Source organism: Primulina eburnea, unplaced genomic scaffold, assembly GCF_022965805.1.
Source record: "Primulina eburnea isolate SZY01 unplaced genomic scaffold, ASM2296580v1 ctg328_ERROPOS900000+, whole genome shotgun sequence".
NCBI lineage: Eukaryota > Viridiplantae > Streptophyta > Magnoliopsida > Lamiales > Gesneriaceae > Primulina > Primulina eburnea.
In genome coordinates, this window is record NW_027331150.1 from 1 (window position 1) to 20,793 (window position 20,793).

The 20,793-nt window shown below is 41.3% G+C and overlaps 1 non-coding gene across 1 annotated transcript; it reads right to left on the reverse strand.

Moving 5' to 3' along the window:
• Nucleotides 1-14,965: 14,965 nt before the first annotated feature.
• LOC140820968 (small nucleolar RNA R71) lies at nt 14,966-15,071 on the reverse strand. The gene has a single exon (XR_012115614.1). It is a non-coding gene; the product is annotated as a small nucleolar RNA R71 (small nucleolar RNA).
• Between the last annotated feature and the right edge of the window lie 5,722 nt (nt 15,072-20,793).

The window sequence follows — 20,793 nt, forward strand, 5'->3', positions numbered from 1 at the left end:
CATATCAAATCTTTTAAGCCCTCTTCAACTATACAGTTCATTACATTGAACAGTCTCGGAATCTCTCTCTTTCTGGTGTAAGATCGGTTCATTCATGTTCCCTCCGCCTAGAAGCCTGCCAAGAGCCGCTCATTGTCCGTGCAACCTCATGGCACCGGCGATCACCCCCCGCCCTCTTCGGCTCCGGGCCTCACATGCCCACCAGCTTCCGTTTGGTTTGTCCCCGAACCCACACCGTACTAGAAGAGGTCGGCTCTGATACCAACTGTAACGCCCCAGATTTGACGACTGTCCTCACTGTACCAAGACGTGTCTTTCCAGCGTGCTTATATCCTTACTCACACTCACCCTGAGAAACTTTCCAGGAGGTCACCCATCCCAAAATTGCCCCAAGTCAAGCACGCTTAACTTTGGAGTTATTATGTGATGAGCTACCGAAAAGAAGATGCACCTTTGTTGTATGAGTAGTACATATCAAATCTCTTAAGCCCTGTTCAACTGTACAGTCTATTATATTGAACAGTCTCGGAATCCCTATCCTTCCGGTGTAAGATCGGTTCATTCATATTCCCTCCGCCTAGAAGCCTACCAAGAGCCGTTCATTGTCCGCGGAACCTCATGGCACTGGCGATCACCCCCGCCCTCTTCGGACCGGGGCCTCACAGTATTCTTCGTAAGATGACGGCCCATACTGGGTTGGAGTAAAATCTTCTTATTAGTTCTTCAACTTTTTTCTGAAATAGATAGTTGTATTGACATTGTCCGCAATCGATACATGTACAATAAGGATTATTTTCCATTAGATTTGATTTATACACTAAATTTGCAGCTAGGAAAGGATAAGTATCGAGAAATTATAACTTTTTAAGCATGTTAAACTTCAAGTAATTAAGCATATGAATATATATAAGGTAAGATAAAGGAAGCTAAGTGAATTTTAATATATTATTTAAAATAATTTGTGTGAGAATCTAGATTTTCGAGTCTTGTAATTAATTAAGGCAAAAACTTGTGTGAGACGGTCTCACGGGTCGTAGTTGTGAGACGGATCTCTTATTTGGATCATCCATGAAAAAATATAAGTTTTTATGCTAAGAGTATCACTTCTTATTGTGAATATGGGTAGGGTTGACCCGTCTCACAGATTAAGATCCGTGAGACGGTCTCACATGAGACTTACTCATTAATTAAACATGTATAAGATTTTATTTTTTTTCAAAGTTAGTATTTGTATAAATTATCTAGTCAATACCATAAATTCGAATCCATGATTATATATTGATAAAGTATACAAACTATTAAGACTCTAGTACTATTTTCATGGCATGACAATTATTATGGAAGGATTTTTCTTATATTTAAAATGGTGTGTATGCATAAAATATATATTTCACATATATGTAATCAGATATCACTAAATAATTAATTGGTGCTAGAATGTTTTATAGGTGGATACATGAGATTTCTTTTGGTGATCAATCACCAAGATTGGGAGCCAAATCAACCATGATTAGAACCAATTCATGTGACTGGAATTTTGGAGCTTGAGTGGCTGAAATTTTGCTCACACAATCACCTAATAATTAGACCATTTAGGCATCAATTTACCAATTAATTGAAAGGCTAACCGCCGAAATTTAGGAGCCAATCATAGCCTTAATTCATGCTCCTCAACCACTATATATGCATTTGAGTAGTGAAGAAAAGGCACCACTTTTTCCTAGCATTTCCATTTCCTTTTTCGAGCTACTTGGAGGTAGAATTCATTGTGCTTCTTGGGGATTCTTGTTCGATTCTTGAGCTAGTAGCAAGGCGTCACTCCTTTCAACATTCACGTTTCATCAATTACTACTTTGTAAGTGGGTTTTTTTTTTCTATATTATAATTTGCACACTTGTCCTTTGTGAGTGGGCCTTTGTTATGTGAATATACTTTTGTAAGTGAGTTTTTGTTTGTCACACTTGTCCTTTGTAAATGGGCTTGATTTTAAATCATGAAATTGTTTTGTGCTCCTTTGTCTCTTTGAAATTTCGGTCGAGCATTGTTATTCCATTTTTCTTTTCTTGATATGATGATCAGGTGAACTATGGCACTATGAGTGTAACGCCTCGAAAACCTAAAGGTCCACGCAAACCAAATGCATGCAATTATTAAATTCTTTGTATTTTAATTAAATTGTTCTAATTGCATTAATTAATTATGTTGTGCATATTGACATGTTTAAAATATATTTTCCTACATGATTGCATTAAAATGTAATTTTTAAAGGTTATTCGAGTTGCGATCGAGGAACGGAGACCGATGGCTGAAAAATAAAAAAAAGTTTTTATTGGTTAATTGTTTTTAATTATTTAAAATATGGGTGATGCATTTTCTTATTTTTGAAAATAAGGGCTTTTTTAGGTGATTTTATATGCCGAGACGTAATTTTTATCGCTGTTGGATTTTCAACAAAAATACGAACTTTGTGGCAATCCGACTATTAAATTCACAAACTTATTTTAACAAAACTATTTTAACATTTTAACTAAATTCTAATTAAGAATTAATGAGCCTAATTTGTGAGCTTAATGGGCCTAAGCTTAATTAAAGAAATAATTAACTTAATTATATGTTAAACCATCCCAAACCCTACACAATACCTTCGCCCTTTTTCAGACTTTTGCTCACACCCCAATTCTCCAAATACACGACACAACACAATACATGTGGGGATCCGGACGCTAATCATGTTCTTAATCATTATTGGAAAAATTTAATCAATTATAATAAATAGGGTCTAAATTTTTATTTTTTTTAAAAAAAATACAGTATTAAATGCGGAACGTAATGGAATACATTCTAATATACATGTCAGTATTAAAGTACAAGTCTTGTACTATATACAATCATTCAAACTAAGGTTTAACAACTAAATATCAAGTGTCCAAACCCTATCTCAAATCAAGTTCGTAGTCTCCACTCTAATCACGATTTCTCTTCATCTTCTCGACCCCAATCATGTCCCACCTGTTGTCATGCACACATACAAACACGACAACAGTCGGATAACTCCGGTGAGAAATACATCTCAGTATAAATCAACGAAACATGCAGTCATATAAACAATGTAAAAGCATGTAATAGATATCAGTAACATGTATCAAAATCTGAAACATAACCAATATAAAATTGTCAATCAGACTCGTAACTCCACATCTAAGACTAGACTCAATCCTAGTCTAGGGATCCCGGTTTCCAGACGTTGGTATTCCATATCGAACATCAGTAATAGAAGAAACTCCAATTCTATCCACTTCGATATAACCAAACATCCGGTGTCTTGACCTATCCGTCACAGATTTTGGCACTTTCGCCAAATCACAATCCTCTGACAATGTGCAATGTGTCAGTGACGATTCCATCACTATCCGGCACCTATGTCACAAGGTTACTCGTCTAATACCTGCTTTTTAATCAATAGAACAAACATATCAATTCAAATCACTGCACACAATAACAATAAGTATGTGATTTAGGGAAACTCAAGTATATCATACTCGAGTCGTTCTCCCGGTACCACATTGACTTATACCTTTCTCTTTTCGGTCTGACGAAGTCGAAGTCTCGAAGTCAAATCTGTCCATATCAAATCTGAAATAACAATATCGAATAAGCACAATATCAATATAAAGCTCAATTCAAGGCCTGTTCAGATCAATACGCAAATCAAGACATAATCTGATCAATGTCAACGAGACAACGATACAATCTCAATCAATAACGAATCTGATTAATATCAATCTACTGATGTTTCGACGGCATAACAATACGATCTCAATAATCCCGTCAATTTCCACATCACAGATATAATAACACGGCTTATAATCAATATCAGTACAACCCGTAAGCTTAACAATAACATATCATAATCTCAAATCTGTACAATTTCGCAATAGCAACAATACAATATCAGTATATACGAATCAACAACTCATCTGATCCAAGTCTGAATAATATCAATATACCCAGCAATACAATATCAATCAGAAATCAATCCCAGCACCTCATAATTGATAACAACACAAATCTGATATCAATTCAATCTAATCACAATCAAATCAAATCTGAAAATTCATAACAATTTCATAGGATATCTGTTTCTCAATCCGGTTTAGATTATACGATGTCTGATATCGTAAGAACAACATATATGAATCATATCCGATTCTGGCAATATCATAATTTCGATTCCTATCAACACGTAAGAAAACTTACGTCCAGTTAAAGCTCTCGTCGATAGAAACACAGCACTGAAGTCGGATTGAAATTCTGATGGGCGGATCATGCACAAACTTCAAATTCCTAAAATAAAAGGCGTAAGGATTTCTGGCAATTCTCTGAAGCCTTCTCTCGATTTCCTTCTTGTCGTCCAACTAAATGTCGTACAAACTTTATATATATATATATATATATAAATATTTATATATATACACATACTGATAGAGGTGGATTTTACGTGTTTTTCGTACCATGTTATGTCGCATTGTGTTACATTTATCATTTAGACTACATGCATTGTGTGTTATTTTAGAGTAATTTATATCTTCGTGTCGCTCATGTGTTTAGTTGACGAAAATGCAGGATATTCGTGAAAAAATGAAAATCAAAGCGGGAAATTCGAGAGACATGTGCCCGCCCGGGCGCGCCCAAGAACAGAAAGAAGATGAATTTGCGAAGACCACCCGCCCGGGCAAAAACTTACATCCGCCCGGGCGCGCCAAAGAAAAATAAAAAGGCAAGATCTGCGAGAGTTATCCGCCCGGGCGCATTCGTATTTTTGGAAAAAATAATGGACGATTTCTTCCCTTAATGCTGAAGAGGGAAGATATGGTAGGGGGAGAGGCACGAATTCAGAGGTTGTTCTTGAGCCGCCACAAGTTTGGAGAGCACTTTGCGCTTGGATTGAAGATTTGAAGCTTTCGGGCGTCGTTCTTCGCGTTTTTCGTCAACTCTAGTATTTCTTATTTAGTTTTATCATTTGAACTTTGTTTTGTTGATTTTCAATTATGAACTTTAGTAGCTAAACTTTAATATTTGTTGGGATTTAAGGGGATCCTACCCCGAACCTTGATTTGAATTAATTTATATTTCGATTGTGCATTATTCTTGATTTTACTACTGTTTTATCGTGTTGTTAGAGCGTAGCTAACTTTAACAACGTCTTTATATTGCGAGTGAGTTCGAGAGAATAACTTGTGATAGGAACAAGTAGTATAATCCGTGGATCTACAATTTACATAGATATATGAAATTGGGTACGTGCCGATAGTCATAGTCCTTAGGGTCGAAAATTAGGGGATTTCATAGATCGAAATGCGATTTGCTCTTGATAAATAATTAAAGATATTTAATTACTTCATTGAGTAGAATTAGTTTGACATAGCTCGAGAGAGTATGTTCAATAGATTAGGAAATCTTGTCGGAAGCGTAGATCACGATCGAACGAATTAATTAATAAACGAGGGGTAGGTGAACCGAGATTCCCAACAAATCCATTTCTCATTGAATTTTAACTCAACATTTTAGATTAAATTCTCATTCATTACTTGTTGAATCATTTTAATTGCATATTTATTTGAGTATAGTAGGAATAATCACACAACTCAATTTTCGTTGCTAAATGTTAAATAACTGAAAATAATAATTGTTAAACACATTCTTCAGTGGAACGATACTCGTACTCTTGTACACTATATTATTACTTGACATCGTGCACTTGCGATTAATTTTGAGCATACAAAATCATATTTTTATTGGGGATTTTACTGTGCAAGTTTTGCTGGATCATGTTTTTGGCGCCGTTACCGGGGACTGTTAATCTACAATTTTATTTTTAGTTATTTCCTTTAGCATTATTTTATTTCTCTTGAGATAACACTTCATATTTTATTACAGATATTTCTTCCAGTGCATGCCAAAGTCACTTGACGTGGAGCTTGAGTTTGATCCTGAAATTGAAAGAACTTTCCGAAGGCGAAGACAACAACAATGTAAGGCTCGAGAATTATCAGTTTCCATTGATGCTAGACTCATAGAGGTAAGAATACATGACATTTAAATGAGAATTTTGAAGGCATGGCCGAAGCCACACTGCACCCGCGGTGCTAAGACTACCACACCCGCGGTGTAGGTGACAGAAATTGGGGAATTTGTGCGAACAGACACCGCACCCGCGGTATTAGCGCAACCGCACCCGCGGTGTGAGACCGCACCCGCGGTCATGCAAGGATCGCACCCGCGGTCTAAGTGTTACACTTTAAAATGAATTTGCCGTGAGCACAGCGCACCCGCGCTCTTGAGTCACCGCACCCGCGGTTTGCATGCGAAAATGCCACCTTTGAATTTCGTGTTGACACATGGCTTGGGGTATATAAGCTTGTATTGGCACCTCATCTATTCTCCATTTCAGCAGCCGAGAAGCAAGAGCAAGGGGAGAGAGTTCACTTCTTTATAGTCTTTGCACTTGAGATTTTGAGTGGGTTTGTGTTCCGATTTTAATTTCGAGGCCGGATTCATGATCCTTGCAACGAGGGCTAGCTAAAGATGTAAGTTCTTATATTTCCAGCATGTTTCGAAATTTATATGCTGGGGAAATTATGTTTTGAGTTGAGAAATGTGCTCTTGGTATATCGAGCATCGTAGATTCGTTATCAGATTGATTTTCAGATATCGTATGAGCTTGTTTCGATTTTCAGCATGTGTTAAGTTACGGTTGTTCAGATTTCAGCCTATGTATTGAGGTGTAATGAGATTATGAGTTGATTATGATCGAGTATGATATTCTTGGATTATCGGTATCGAAGAATTATGCCGTTACGCCGTCGAATTGCATTGAAACCGATGTTAGCTTTGTATATTGATTTGTTTGAGATGTATATGATTGAAGTGCACATTGTTTATGCCATTTCAGATTTGTATTGGCTATTGTGAACTCGAGACTTCGACCGACGATTCGACAAGAAAGGTATAATTCATGTGGTCACGGGATTGCACAACTCGATTCAGATTTGATACGAGTTTCCCTAAATCACATACTAGATTGTTATTACATTTGATTATGTAATGCCTTGTTTATTGATTTATATTCGAGTCCTGAGATAGGAGAGATTGGCAGACTTGCCAAAACTAGACGTTTCGGTGTATCGTCGCATAGGAGCAGATTTGCTATATGTGTAGACCCTCGATACAGAGTTGACCGAAGTCTAGGAATAAGACGTACCGTTGCCCCGAGTGGTTGGGTAGGTAACAGACCGTCTTATTCACATCGGGATCCCTAGATTAGAAAAGAGTCGAGTCAAGATTCGAATTGTCGAATACAGATTTGTATTCTACTACATGTTTAGATGTATATTCATGTTACTTGATTTATGTTATGCATTTGTACATGATTTATGACATTGCATGCATCCATGTTTTATACTGGGATATGTTCTCACCGGAGTTATCCGGCTGTTGTCGTGTCTGTATGTGTGCATGGCAATAGGTGGGGCAGGATCGGGGTCACAAGCTAGATGAGAGATGATGATAGCGTGGAGATCTCGGGCATCGCAGATTACTAGTGTTCCTTATGAAACTTGTACTACTTATGTTTAGAGTTGTCATTTGAACACTAGTGAATGTTTGTACGAACAGATATGTATGTACATTATATTGTTTATTTCAGTTAACGACATGTTATGCTTTATCTATACATTTGAATTAATGTTAAAAGCAAATTTTTGACCCACATTTTCGAACAAAGATCCAATTAAATCCCAAAAGAATTGAGTTAGAGCCCGGGTCCCCACAACAGGTGGTATCAGAGCCGTAGGTTCTGTAGACTGAGATAGAATAGAATGAGCGGGGTAGATCGAGTCATCTTCCTTGCTTTTGAGATGCTAGTATGATCTATTGCTTTCCCTATTATATGTTGTGTTGTATTATCTGAATTGATTTACAGCATTTCAAGCCTGAATCAGAACCGATTCTTGATCAGAGTCTATGATCAGAGGAAGGCTGAGACAGATGATATTGATTATGTACTAATCAGTTTGATAATCAGATTTATGCCGCCTAGACGAGTGCCACAGCCAGAGCAGGGTAGCACATCAGGTGTACAGATGGATGTTACCGCTACACCGATGGAGACTTTATTGAAGAGATTCCAGTCTTTCCATCCGCCTACCCTGAAGGGCACAGAGAGTGCAGTAGAGTGCGAGAGCTGGTTTGATGATATCGAGATGTTATTTGAGTCTTTGGCATATACTGATGAGCGACGTGTGAAACTGATAGGGCATCAGATGCAAGAGGTTGCCAAGAGCTGGTGGTTGACTACGAAGAGAGCCTTGGAGCACCGAGGCATTGACATCACGTGGAAAGTCTTCAAAGATGAGTTCTATCAGCGCTTCTTCCCCGTCTCCTACCGGAAAGATAAGGGAGCTGAATTTGCGAATCTGAAGCAGGGACAGTGGAACATCGAGGAGTATGTGGCTAAATTTTCTGCATTGCTACGATTTGCACCGCATGTGGCCGGGAACGATGAGGCAGTGGCCGATCAGTTCATCAACGGGCTGAATCCCGATGTCTTTACTTTGGTGAACACGGGCCGGCCTAGTACTTTTTCAGAGGCACTGAACCGAGCGAAGGGAGCCGAGGCTGGCTTGATCAGGCAGCGAGGGGCTTCCTACGGTGTTCAGGGGCAGAGACCGCCACAGCCTACTACCGTACAGTTTCCACCACCTCCTCCTCGTTTTGACAGCGGAGCTAGTGGTAGTGGTAAGAAGGAATTTCTAAAGGCTAAAGGCAAACAGTTTAAGAAATCTGGGAGTAGTTCATCGAGTTCGAGTGGATCTCGACAGAGAGGTCAGGGGTCAGATTATAGTGGCGCATACTGTGGTTCGTGCGGAGGGCGACATGCGACGGAGAAATGTCAAGGAGTTCTGGGACGCTGTAACATCTGTAGGCAACAGGGACATTTCGCCAGAGTTTGTCCCCAGAGAGGTGCACAACGATTCCAGAGCACAGAATCATCAGCACCAGCGCCACAGATGGAGAGACAGGCATCCTCTGTACACTCCTTTCAGCCACCCTCCACACAGACACAGCAGAGGCCAGGAGGTAGTCAGACGGTGAGTCAGCCTCCCCGACAGCAGGCACGTGTCTTTGCCCTGACAGAGGAGCAGGCGCAGGAGGCGCCAGATGACGTCATTGCAGGTAGCTATTTTCTTTGCGGTTATCCTGCATATGTGTTGATTGACACAGGTGCATCTCATACATTCATCTCTGAACATTTTGCATTGAGACATGCATTGCCTGTTGAGTCGATGTCTACAGTAGTGTCTATAGCTTCTCCGTTGGGAAGTGGTTTGATATCTGTGACTACTGTTAGACACTGTATGCTTCAGTTTGAGGGGCATGAGATTGATCTTGATTGTGTAGTACTTGGTTTGGCTGATTTTGATTGTATAGTTGGTATAGACATGTTGACCAAGTACAGGGCCACGGTAGATTGTTTCCACAAGATTGTCAGATTCAGACCTGAACTGACAGATGAGTGGAAATTTTACGGCAAGGGTTCCAGATCTCGGATTCCCTTAGTATCTGCTCTGACTATGAGTAGATTGCTTCAGAGAGGAGCAGAGGGCTTTCTCATATATTCAGTAGATCTACTGAAGTCGAGCCCAGCATTGGCAGATCTGCCAGTGGTTTGCGAGTTTGCAGATGTTTTTCCTGATGAGATTCCAGGGTTGCCTCCGGTTCGAGAGGTTGATTTCAGCATAGATCTTATGCCCGGTTCTGTTCCTATTTCGAGAGCTCCGTATAGGATGGCACCGATAGAGCTGAAAGAGTTGAAAGCACAGTTGGAGGATCTTCTGTCCAAGGGATATATCAGACCCAGTGTATCACCTTGGGGTGCTCCGGTGCTTTTTGTTAGAAAGAAAGATGGTTCGATGCGACTGTGTATTGATTATAGGCAGTTGAACAAAGCGACCGTGAAGAACAAGTATCCGTTGCCTCGCATCGACGATTTGTTTGATCAGTTACAGGGATCTTCGGTATATTCGAAGATTGATTTGAGATCAGGGTATCATCAACTTAGAGTTAGAGATGTTGATATTCCGAAGACTGCATTCCGAACCAGGTATGGACACTACGAGTTTGTTGTTATGCCTTTCGGTTTGACGAATGCACCTGCGGTGTTTATGAGTTTGATGAACCGCATTTTTCAGAGATATTTAGATGATTTTGTGATTGTGTTTATTGACGACATTTTGGTGTATTCGAAGAGTTTGACTGAGCATGCAGATCACCTGAGGATTGTATTGAAGACTTTGAGAAATGAGCGGTTGTATGCCAAACTGTCCAAGTGTGAATTCTGGCTGAGACAGGTTGTCTTCTTGGGGCACATTATATCGGGAGATGGTATTGCGGTAGATCCGAGTAAAGTTGAGGCTGTGATCAGTTGGCCGAGACCGACTTCTGTGCCTGAGATACGCAGTTTCATGGGTCTAGCCGGGCATTATCGTCGTTTTATTCGAGATTTCTCCAGTATAGCGAAGCCTATCACCCAGTTGACACAGAAGAATATGCCGTTTGTGTGGTCTGAAGATTGTGAAGCTAGTTTTGTAGAGCTGAAGAAGAGGCTGACTAGTGCGCCTGTCTTGACGATTCCTGCAGGTACAGGTGAGTTCGTTGTATACTGTGACGCATCTCACAGAGGGTTAGGATGTGTTCTTATGCATCGAGGGCACGTGATAGCATACGCCTCTAGACAGCTGAAGCCGCACGAGACTCGTTATCCGATTCATGATCTTGAATTGGCGGCGATTGTGTTTGCACTTAAGATCTGGCGTCATTATCTGTATGGCGAGAAATTTGAGATCTATTCCGATCATAAGAGCCTGAAATATCTCTTTTCTCAGTCAGAGTTGAACATGAGGCAGCGACGATGGCTTGATCTGCTGAAAGATTTTGATTGCGAGATCAAGTACCATCCAGGAAAGTCGAATGCAGCGGCAGACGCCTTGAGTCGAAAGGTATGTTCTTTGTCCTTGTCGACTATAGGTGTATCGAGTTTAGTAGAAGATTGTTGCTTGTCTGGATTGACATTTGATACAGAGAGTAGACCGTTGCAACTTGCTGCGATTCAGATTGAGCCAGATGTGATTTTGAGGATCAAAGAAGCGCAGAGAATTGATCCGAGTGTTCAGAGATCAATTGATATGGTCAGAGCTGGACATATCTCAGAATATCAGGTCAGAGATTCTGTTCTGTATGTGAATAACCGCTTAGTGGTGCCAGAGATTTCAGATTTGAGACGACAGATCATGTCGGAAGCACACTGTAGTCGGTTCAGCATTCATCCTGGTGGCAGGAAGATGTATAACGACTTGAAGACACAATTCTGGTGGAAACAGATGAAGACAGACATTGCAGAATTTGTGTCTAGATGTCTGAATTGCCAACAGGTGAAGGCAGAGAGGAAGAAGCCTGGAGGTTTACTTCAGAGTTTGTCTATTCCTGAATGGAAATGGGATCACATTTCCATGGATTTCGTGACGAAGTTACCTCGATCATCCCGGGGCTGTGATTCGATTTGGGTCATCATTGACAGATTGACCAAATCTGCCAGTTTCATTCCGTACAGGATGACCTATCGACACGATCAGATGGCCGAGTTGTATGTCAGAGAGGTCGTCAGATTGCACGGTGTGCCGAAGTCGATCGTATCAGATCGAGATCCACGATTCACTTCTCACTTTTGGCACAGCTTGCAGCAGGCTTTGGGTACGACTTTACACCTGAGCACTGCTTATCATCCCCAGACAGACGGACAGTCAGAACGGACTATCCAGACTTTAGAGGATATGCTGAGAGCTGTAGTACTAGACTTTGGTACTAGTTGGCAAGATTCATTGCCGTTGTGTAAGTTTTCATACAACAACAGCTATCAGACTAGCATTGAGATGGCACCGTTCGAAGCTTTATACGGAAAGAAGTGCAGATCTCCGTTGTACTGGGATGATATTTCTGAGGTACCAGAGTTGGGGCCTGATATGATTCGTGCGATGACTGAGAAAGTGAAGATCATTCAGAAATGAATGAAGACGGCACAGGATAGGCAAGCGAAGTACGCCAATATTAGACGTAGACCGTTAGTATTCGAACAGGGAGACAGAGTATTTTTGAAAATTTCACCTTTCAGAGGCGTTGTCAGATTTGGCAAGCGTGGGAAGTTGTCCCCTAGATTCGTCGGTCCGTATGAGATCCTTGAGAAGATTGGCGATCGAGCTTACAGACTTGCTCTTCCTCCTTCACTGTCCGGTATACATGATGTTTTTCATGTATCGATGTTGCGCAAATATATGCCAGATGATTCTCATGTCATTCAACCTGACGAAGCCGAGCTGGATCAGACCTTGAGCTACGTTGAGCGACCGATACAGATTCTTGATCAGAAGGAGAAACAGCTTAGAACCAAGACCATTCCGCTAGTGAAGATTCAATGGAGTCGTCATGGCATCGAGGAAGCAACTTGGGAGACAGAGTCTGAGATGAGACAGAGGCATCCCGAGTTATTCTTATGATGTGAGTCTTTCTTCCCATTGTGACTTTACAGTTTTGTATATAATTGCATGATTACTTGCTTATGAGTTCGAGGACGAACTCTTGTCTAAGAGGGGGAGAAATGTAAGGCTCGAGAATTATCAGTTTCCATTGATGCTAGACTCATAGAGGTAAGAATACATGACATTTAAATGAGAATTTTGAAGGCATGGCCGAAGCCACACTGCACCCGCGGTGCTAAGACTACCGCACCCGCGGTGTAGGTGACAGAAATTGGGGAATTTGTGCGAACAGACACCGCACCCGCGGTATTAGCGCAACCGCACCCGCGGTGTGAGACCGCACCCGCGGTCATGCAAGGATCGCACCCGCGGTCTAAGTGTTACACTTTAAAATGAATTTGCCGTGAGCACAGCGCACCCGCGCTCTTGAGTCACCGCACCCGCGGTTTGCATGCGAAAATGCCACCTTTGAATTTCTTGTTGACACATGGCTTGGGGTATATAAGCTTGTATTGGCACCTCATCTATTCTCCATTTCAGCAGCCGAGAAGCAAGAGCAAGGGGAGAGAGTTCACTTCTTTATAGTCTTTGCACTTGAGATTTTGAGTGGGTTTGTGTTCCGATTTTAATTTCGAGGTCGGATTCATGATCCTTGCAACGAGGGCTAGCTAAAGATGTAAGTTCTTATATTTCCAGCATGTTTCGAAATTTATATGCTGGGGAAATTATGTTTTGAGTTGAGAAATGTGCTCTTGGTATATCGAGCATCGTAGATTCGTTATCAGATTGATTTTCAGATATCGTATGAGCTTGTTTCGATTTTCAGCATGTGTTAAGTTACGGTTGTTCAGATTTCAGCCTATGTATTGAGGTGTAATGAGATTATGAGTTGATTATGATCGAGTATGATATTCTTGGATTATCGGTATCGAAGAATTATGCCGTTACGCCGTCGAATTGCATTGAAACCGATGTTAGCTTTGTATATTGATTTGTTTGAGATGTATATGATTGAAGTGCACATTGTTTATGCCATTTCAGATTTGTATTGGCTATTGTGAACTCGAGACTTCGACCGACGATTCGACAAGAAAGGTATAATTCATGTGGTCACGGGATTGCACAACTCGATTCAGATTTGATACGAGTTTCCCTAAATCACATACTAGATTGTTATTACATTTGATTATGTAATGCCTTGTTTATTGATTTATATTCGAGTCCTGAGATAGGAGAGATTGGCAGACTTGCCAAAACTAGACGTTTCGGTGTATCGTCGCATAGGAGCAGATTTGCTATATGTGTAGACCCTCGATACAGAGTTGACCGAAGTCTAGGAATAAGACGTACCGTTGCCCCGAGTGGTTGGGTAGGTAACAGACCGTCTTATTCACATCGGGATCCCTAGATTAGAAAAGAGTCGAGTCAAGATTCGAATTGTCGAATACAGATTTGTATTCTACTACATGTTTAGATGTATATTCATGTTACTTGATTTATGTTATGCATTTGTACATGATTTATGACATTTCATGCATCCATGTTTTATACTGGGATATGTTCTCACCGGAGTTATCCGGCTGTTGTCGTGTCTGTATGTGTGCATGGCAACAGGTGGGGCAGGATCGGGGTCACAAGCTAGATGAGAGATGATGATAGCGTGGAGATCTCGGGCATCGCAGATTACTAGTGTTCCTTATGAAACTTGTACTACTTATGTTTAGAGTTGTCATTTGAACACTAGTGAATGTTTGTACGAACAGATATGTATGTACATTATATTGTTTATTTTAGTTAACGACATGTTATGCTTTATCTATACATTTGAATTAATGTTAAAAGCAAATTTTTGACCCACATTTTCGAACAAAGATCCAATTAAATCCCAAAAGAATTGAGTTAGAGCCCGGGTCCCCACAAACAAAGACTTAAAGAACTGATGGAAAGACACGAGCAAGAACGTGGAAAGGAACAACGTGACAATAGACAAGTTGAGATACCGCGTCGCATACCAATGCTGGAGTATGCCCAACCTTCTTTGGAGGGTGCACGCCCTAGCATTGTGAGGCCTATCGTGCGGACAAATCACTTTGAAATCAAGCCAGCCATAATCTAGATGATTCAGAACACAGTCCAATTCGGAGGAACTGCAGTAGATGATCCAAACACGCACATCGCAGTTTTTCTTGAAATTTGCGATACTTTTAAATTCAATGGAGTTTCTGATGATGCTGTTAGGTTGCGTTTATTTCCTTTCTCCTTACGTGATAAAGCTAAAGCGTGGTTAAATTGTTTGCCTGTAGGGTCGATCGCTACATGGGACGACATGGCGAAAGCATTTCTCATCAAATACTTCCCTCCCTCCAAGACCATGAAGCTGCGGGCATACATTACAACATTCACTCAATTCGATCAGGAATCTTTATATGAGGCATGGGAACGCTTCAAAGATCTACTACGCAGATGCCCACATCACGAATTACCACTTGGGTTAGTCGTTCAAACATTTTATTATGGTTTGCTTACTCCTAACCGTACTATGATAGATGCTGCTGCATGTGGAAACCTGTTGAGGAAGACTACGGAAGAAGGATACGAGTTACTGGAGGAGATGGCTGCTAGCAGCTATCATCTTCAATCTGAAAGAAATACCCAGCGAAGGAGTGCAGGAGTTCACCAGATAACTGATTTTTCTGCTATTACTGCACAACTTGATGCTTTAAACAGGAAAGTAGACAACTTGAATGTGGGTGGCACGGCGATGCGTCTTCAAGAGATATTCTGTGAAAAGTGTGGAGGGGAAAACTATGTGAAAGATTGTCAAGATGACAACCCGTTCTATGTGCCAAATGAGGCGCCGGTGAATCAAGTGGGAGTCCAAAACCGCCCAAGGAATGACCCTTATTCGAACACATACAATCCTGGGTGGAGGCAACATCCCAACTTCTCATGGGGGGGGGGGGGGGGGTCAAAACAGTCAGAATAGACCGCAAGGAGGACAACAATATGGGAAACAACCGATGTACAAATCCGATCCTCCTAGAGAAGCAAAGTCCAACTTGGAGCAAATGATGTCTAAGTTTATTTCATCCACTGAAACTAGACTTCAAAACCAAGATGCATCGATAAAAGGACTCGAGAATCAAATTGGACAGTTGGCCAAGATGATAGCAAGTAGAGAGCCGGGCACCTTGCCAAGTAATACCGAGACTAATCCAAAAGAGCAAGTGAAGGCCATTGAGTTGACGAGTGGGAAAATTTTGGAGTCGAAGGGAAAGGAAAAAATTCAAATACCGGATGAACCGACTGAGACATCAAAAGGTAAGTCTTCTAACTCCACACCAGCACCCACTGCACAACCTAAAATTGTTATACCTCCTCCTTTTCCTGCTGCATTGAAAAAAGCAAAACTAGATGCACAATTCGGTAAGTTTCTCGAGGTGTTTAAAAAATTGCATATCAATATTCCCTTCGCCGATGATTTAATGCAAATGCCTAGTTATGCTAAATTTTTGAAGGATATTTTAGCAAATAAGAGGAAGTTGGAGGGTCATATGACAATGAACTTAACTGAAAATTGCTGCGCTTTGGTGCAAAACAAAATCCCACCGAAGCTAAAAGACCCAGGGAGTTTCTCTATTCCTTGCATGATTGGTGATGTTGTTTTTCATAAGGCATTATGTGATCTTGGTGCAAGTATTAATCTTATGTCATTGTCCGTGTTTAGGAAACTTGGGTTGGGAGAGCCTAAGCCGACGAGGATGTCCTTGCAACTGGCTGACAGATCTGTCAAGTACCCCCGCGGAGTGATTGAGGATGTGCTAGTGAAAGTGGACAAATTCATTTTTCCTGCGGATTTCGTGGTTCTCGACATGGAGGAGGATACAGAGATGCCTCTAATCTTGGGGAGACCGTTCCTTGCAACTGGCAAGGCACTAATTGATGTACAAGAAGGGAAGTTGAGATTGAGAGTGGGCGAGGAAGAGATTACTTTTGATGTTTTTAATGCACTTAAGCACACACTGCATTCTGATAGTTGTTTTAGAATTGATGCTTTTGACTCTCTTGTGTCTCACTATGTGCAGGATGTTTTTAGGGACCCTTTGGAGGCCACTATCACTACTGAATTGGAAGAAGAGGCAATGGATGAAGAAAAAGCTGAAATAGTAGCATACTTCAATGACAACCATCCATGGAGAAGGCCGATGAGGATGAAACTGGAAGATCTAGGAGAGCGCAAAGATTTGATCCCTCCAAAGTCGAGCATCGAGGAGCCACCGACGCTTGAACTCAAACCCTTACCTCCGCACTTAAAGTACGTATTCCTAGGTGAGAATAACACGTTGCCTGTCATTATTTTTGCTGCTTTGACAGATGCTATGGAGGACAAATTGTTGCAAGTTCTCAAAGAGCACAAAAGGGCATTCGCTTGGAAGGTGGCAGACATCAAGGGAATCAGTCCATTGATATGCATGCATAAAATCTTGATGAAAGAAAAGTTTTCACCTCTCGTGCAACCTCAAAGACGACTAAATCCAAAGATGCATGAGGTAGTGAAAGCTGAAACTATTAAGCTTCTCGATTCAGGTATTATCTACCCTATTTCCGATAGTGCTTGGGTAAGTCCGGTTCAATGTGTGCCTAAGAAAGGTGGGATTACGGTGATCACCAATGAAAAGAATGAACTTATTCCCACGAGAACTATTACGGGGTGGAGAGTGTGTATTGACTATAGGAAGTTGAATGATGCCACCCGTAAAGACCATTTTCCCCTTCCCTTTATTGATCAAATGTTGGAGAGATTAGCAGGGCATGAATTTTATTGTTTTCTAGATGGGTATTCGGGGTATAATCAAATCACAATTGCACCTGAGGACCAAGAGAAAACCACTTTCATTTGTCCTTATGGCACGTTTGCTTTTCGCCGAATGCCTTTTGGTCTTTGTAATGCACCTGCTACATTTCAGTGCTGTATGACTGCTATATTCCATGATATGATTGAAACCTTTCTTGAAATATTTATGGATGATTTTTCTATCTTTGGTGCAACGTTTGATGAGTGCTTGCAGAATTTGAGATCCGTGTTGAGAAGATGCGAGGAGACGAACTTGGTGCTCAATTGGGAAAAGTGCCATTTCATGGTACAAGAGGGAATTGTTTTAGGACACAAGGTTTCGGAGCAAGGAATTAAGGTGGACAAGGCAAAAATTGAAGTCATAAAGAACCTACCACCACCAGCCTTAGTAAAGGGAGTTAGAAGTTTTTTAGGCCACGCCGGTTTCTATCGGCGGTTAATCAAAGATTTTTCTAAAGTTGCCAAACCTCTATCTTCTCTACTTATGAAAGATATGCCCTTTGATTTTAATTCTAACTGTTTGCAGGCATACGAGGATTTAAAGGAGCACTTGGTGACGGCTCCTGTCTTGGTGGCACCGGATTGGGATCTGCCCTTCGAGATCATGTGCGATGCCAGTGATGCTGCGGTTGGTGCTGTCCTCGGCCAAAGACGGAACAAGGTATTCCACACTATATACTATGCTAGTAAGACTCTAGATGAAGCACAATTAAATTATGCCACCACTGAAAAAGAGTTACTTGCAGTAGTGTTTGCACTTGATAAATTTCATGCATATCTTGTTTTGTCAAAAGTCATTATTTACACAGACCACTCTGCACTGAAATATTTGCTTGCTAAAAAAGATGCAAAGCCACGCTTACTTCGGTGGATCTTACTGTTACAAGAGTTTAATTTGGAAATAAAAGATAAGAAAGGTGTTGAGAATGTGGTGGCGGATCATTTATCTAGACTAGAGCTTGTTAGTAATGACTGTGTAGATCAAGCTATTAATGATTGGTTTCCTGACGAGCAACTGTTTGAGATGAAACATTGTTCATGGTATGCAAATTTCGCTAACTTTCTTGTCACAGGCACACCTCCACCAAACCTATCGTTTCACCAACGAAAGAAATTCTTTTCTGACGTGAAATGCTATTTTTGGGAGGAACCGTTTTTGTTTAAAATTTGTGCAGATTCCATGATAAGACGGTGTGTTGCGGAGGAAGAGTTTGATCAAATTCTCAACCATTGCCATGACCGTGAGGTAGATGGTCATTTCGGACCAACAAAGACGACATCCAAGGTACTTGAATGTGGCTTTTATTGGCCAACTCTCTTTAAAGATGCTCGTTCTTATGTGCTACATTGTGATAAATGCCAGCGGTCAGGTAACATCTCTAACCGTCATGAAATGCCTTTAAATAATATCATTGAATGTGAGGTTTTTGATGTGTGGGGAATAGACTTCATGGGACCGTTTCCCAGTTCTTTCACGAAAAAATACATCTTGGTTGCTGTGGATTATGTGTCTAAGTGGGTAGAGGCGGAAGCGTATGCCACTAATGATGCTCAGGTGGTCCTAAATTTTTTAAAGAAAAACATTTTTTACCGATTTGGAACACCACGAGCAATCATTAGTGACGGTGGCACGCATTTTTGCAACAAACTATTTGAAAAACGTTTGAGCAAATATGGTGTTACACATAAAATCTCTACCCCCTATCACCCCCAGACGAGTGGGCAAGTGGAGGTGTCTAACCGAGAGATAAAGCGAATTTTGGAGAAAGTGGTAGGTGTCAGTAGGAAGGATTGGTCGGTGAGATTAGATGATGCTCTGTGGGCATATAGGACTGCATTTAAAACACCTATCGGCACTACACCGTATAGGCTTTTGTTTGGTAAAGCATGTCATCTACCTGTAGAGTTAGAGCATCGCGCATATTGGGCAACAAAAGCACTGAACTTTAACTTTACTGATGCAGGTGAACGACGTTTGCTTCAACTAGATTAGTTGGAGGAGTTCAGAAATCTAGCATATGATCTCGCACTAATCTACAAGGAAAAGACGAAGAAAGCCCATGACAAGAGGATCATCGAGAGAGAATTCAAAAAGGTGAAAGTGTCCTACTCTACAACTCCCGGTTTTGACTTTTTCCCGAAAAATTGAAGTCACGATGGTCCGGTCCATTCGTGATCTCGAAAGTTTATCCATCGGGAGCGGTAGAATTGAAAGATGGGAAGGATGGGACATTTACGGTCAATGCCCAGCGCCTGAAGCACTACATGGGTGGCACAATTGAGCCACAACTTGGAATCACCCGGTTCCAAGACATGCCGAACTGAGATGGACCGACAGTCAAGCTCTCGACTATAAATTGAGAACTATTTTTTTTCCCTTCTCTTGCATTTGACTTAATTGTTCTTTCGTGTCAATTTATTTATTTTCTTTTGCTGTTGTTTTTTTTTTTTAAAAAAGGAGGAATTGCCGTGAAGCTCCCGCCCGAGCGGACATTTACATCTGCCCGGGCGCGTACGTTTTCCACTAAATTTTACACAAAATTTCCGTGGAGCTTCCGCCCGGGCGCGCCACTTTTTCAAAAAAAATTCGAGAGGTATCCGCCTGGGCGGAAACTTACTCCCGCCCGGGCGGATCGCGCAGACTTAAAAGTCTGCAGCCCTTTCCCTTTCTCCCCCATTCGAACCCTACTCCTCCCTCCTCAAATTTTCGCCCCTCCTCTCTAAATCTTGCTCAAATCTCTTGCCTTGCACAAATTTCAGGTACAATCTTGGGTCCCCATCTTCACCAAACATCAGGAAGTGTGTTTTTCCAGTCAAGATTTGAATTTTCCGGCCACCCCTGCGAAACTCCGGCCACCACTGCTTTATTCCGGCCGCCGCCACCGATTTCCAGCAAAACATTCTCCGGCAACCCGCTTATTACTCCGGGCTACTTGTACTCTTCCCAAATAATCAACAACGATGGCACCTAAAAAGGCTCGGGTAAGTCACGGTTCTTCGTCTTCGTCATCTCATACCTTTCAAGTATTTGTGAATACTGCTGCTAGGGAACGATATGAGCATGCGAAAATACATAGAGCTCCGCTTCGCGAACGAGGTTTCCAATTTGAGCAATATATAGATATCATCAATCAAATTGAGAAAAGAAGTTGGGGTAAATTTTGCCGTCAACCGCAAGCCGCGGTGGTGCTAGTGGTGAGGGAATTCTATGCCAATGCTGCTGAGAGGAGTGACGGTAAGGCTTTTGTGAGAGGGAGCTTGGTTGATTTTAGTTCAGCGGAGCTTAATAGGGTGCTTGAGACACCGGCGGTAGACGACTCAGTTTATGTGGCATGGGCGGTCGAACCG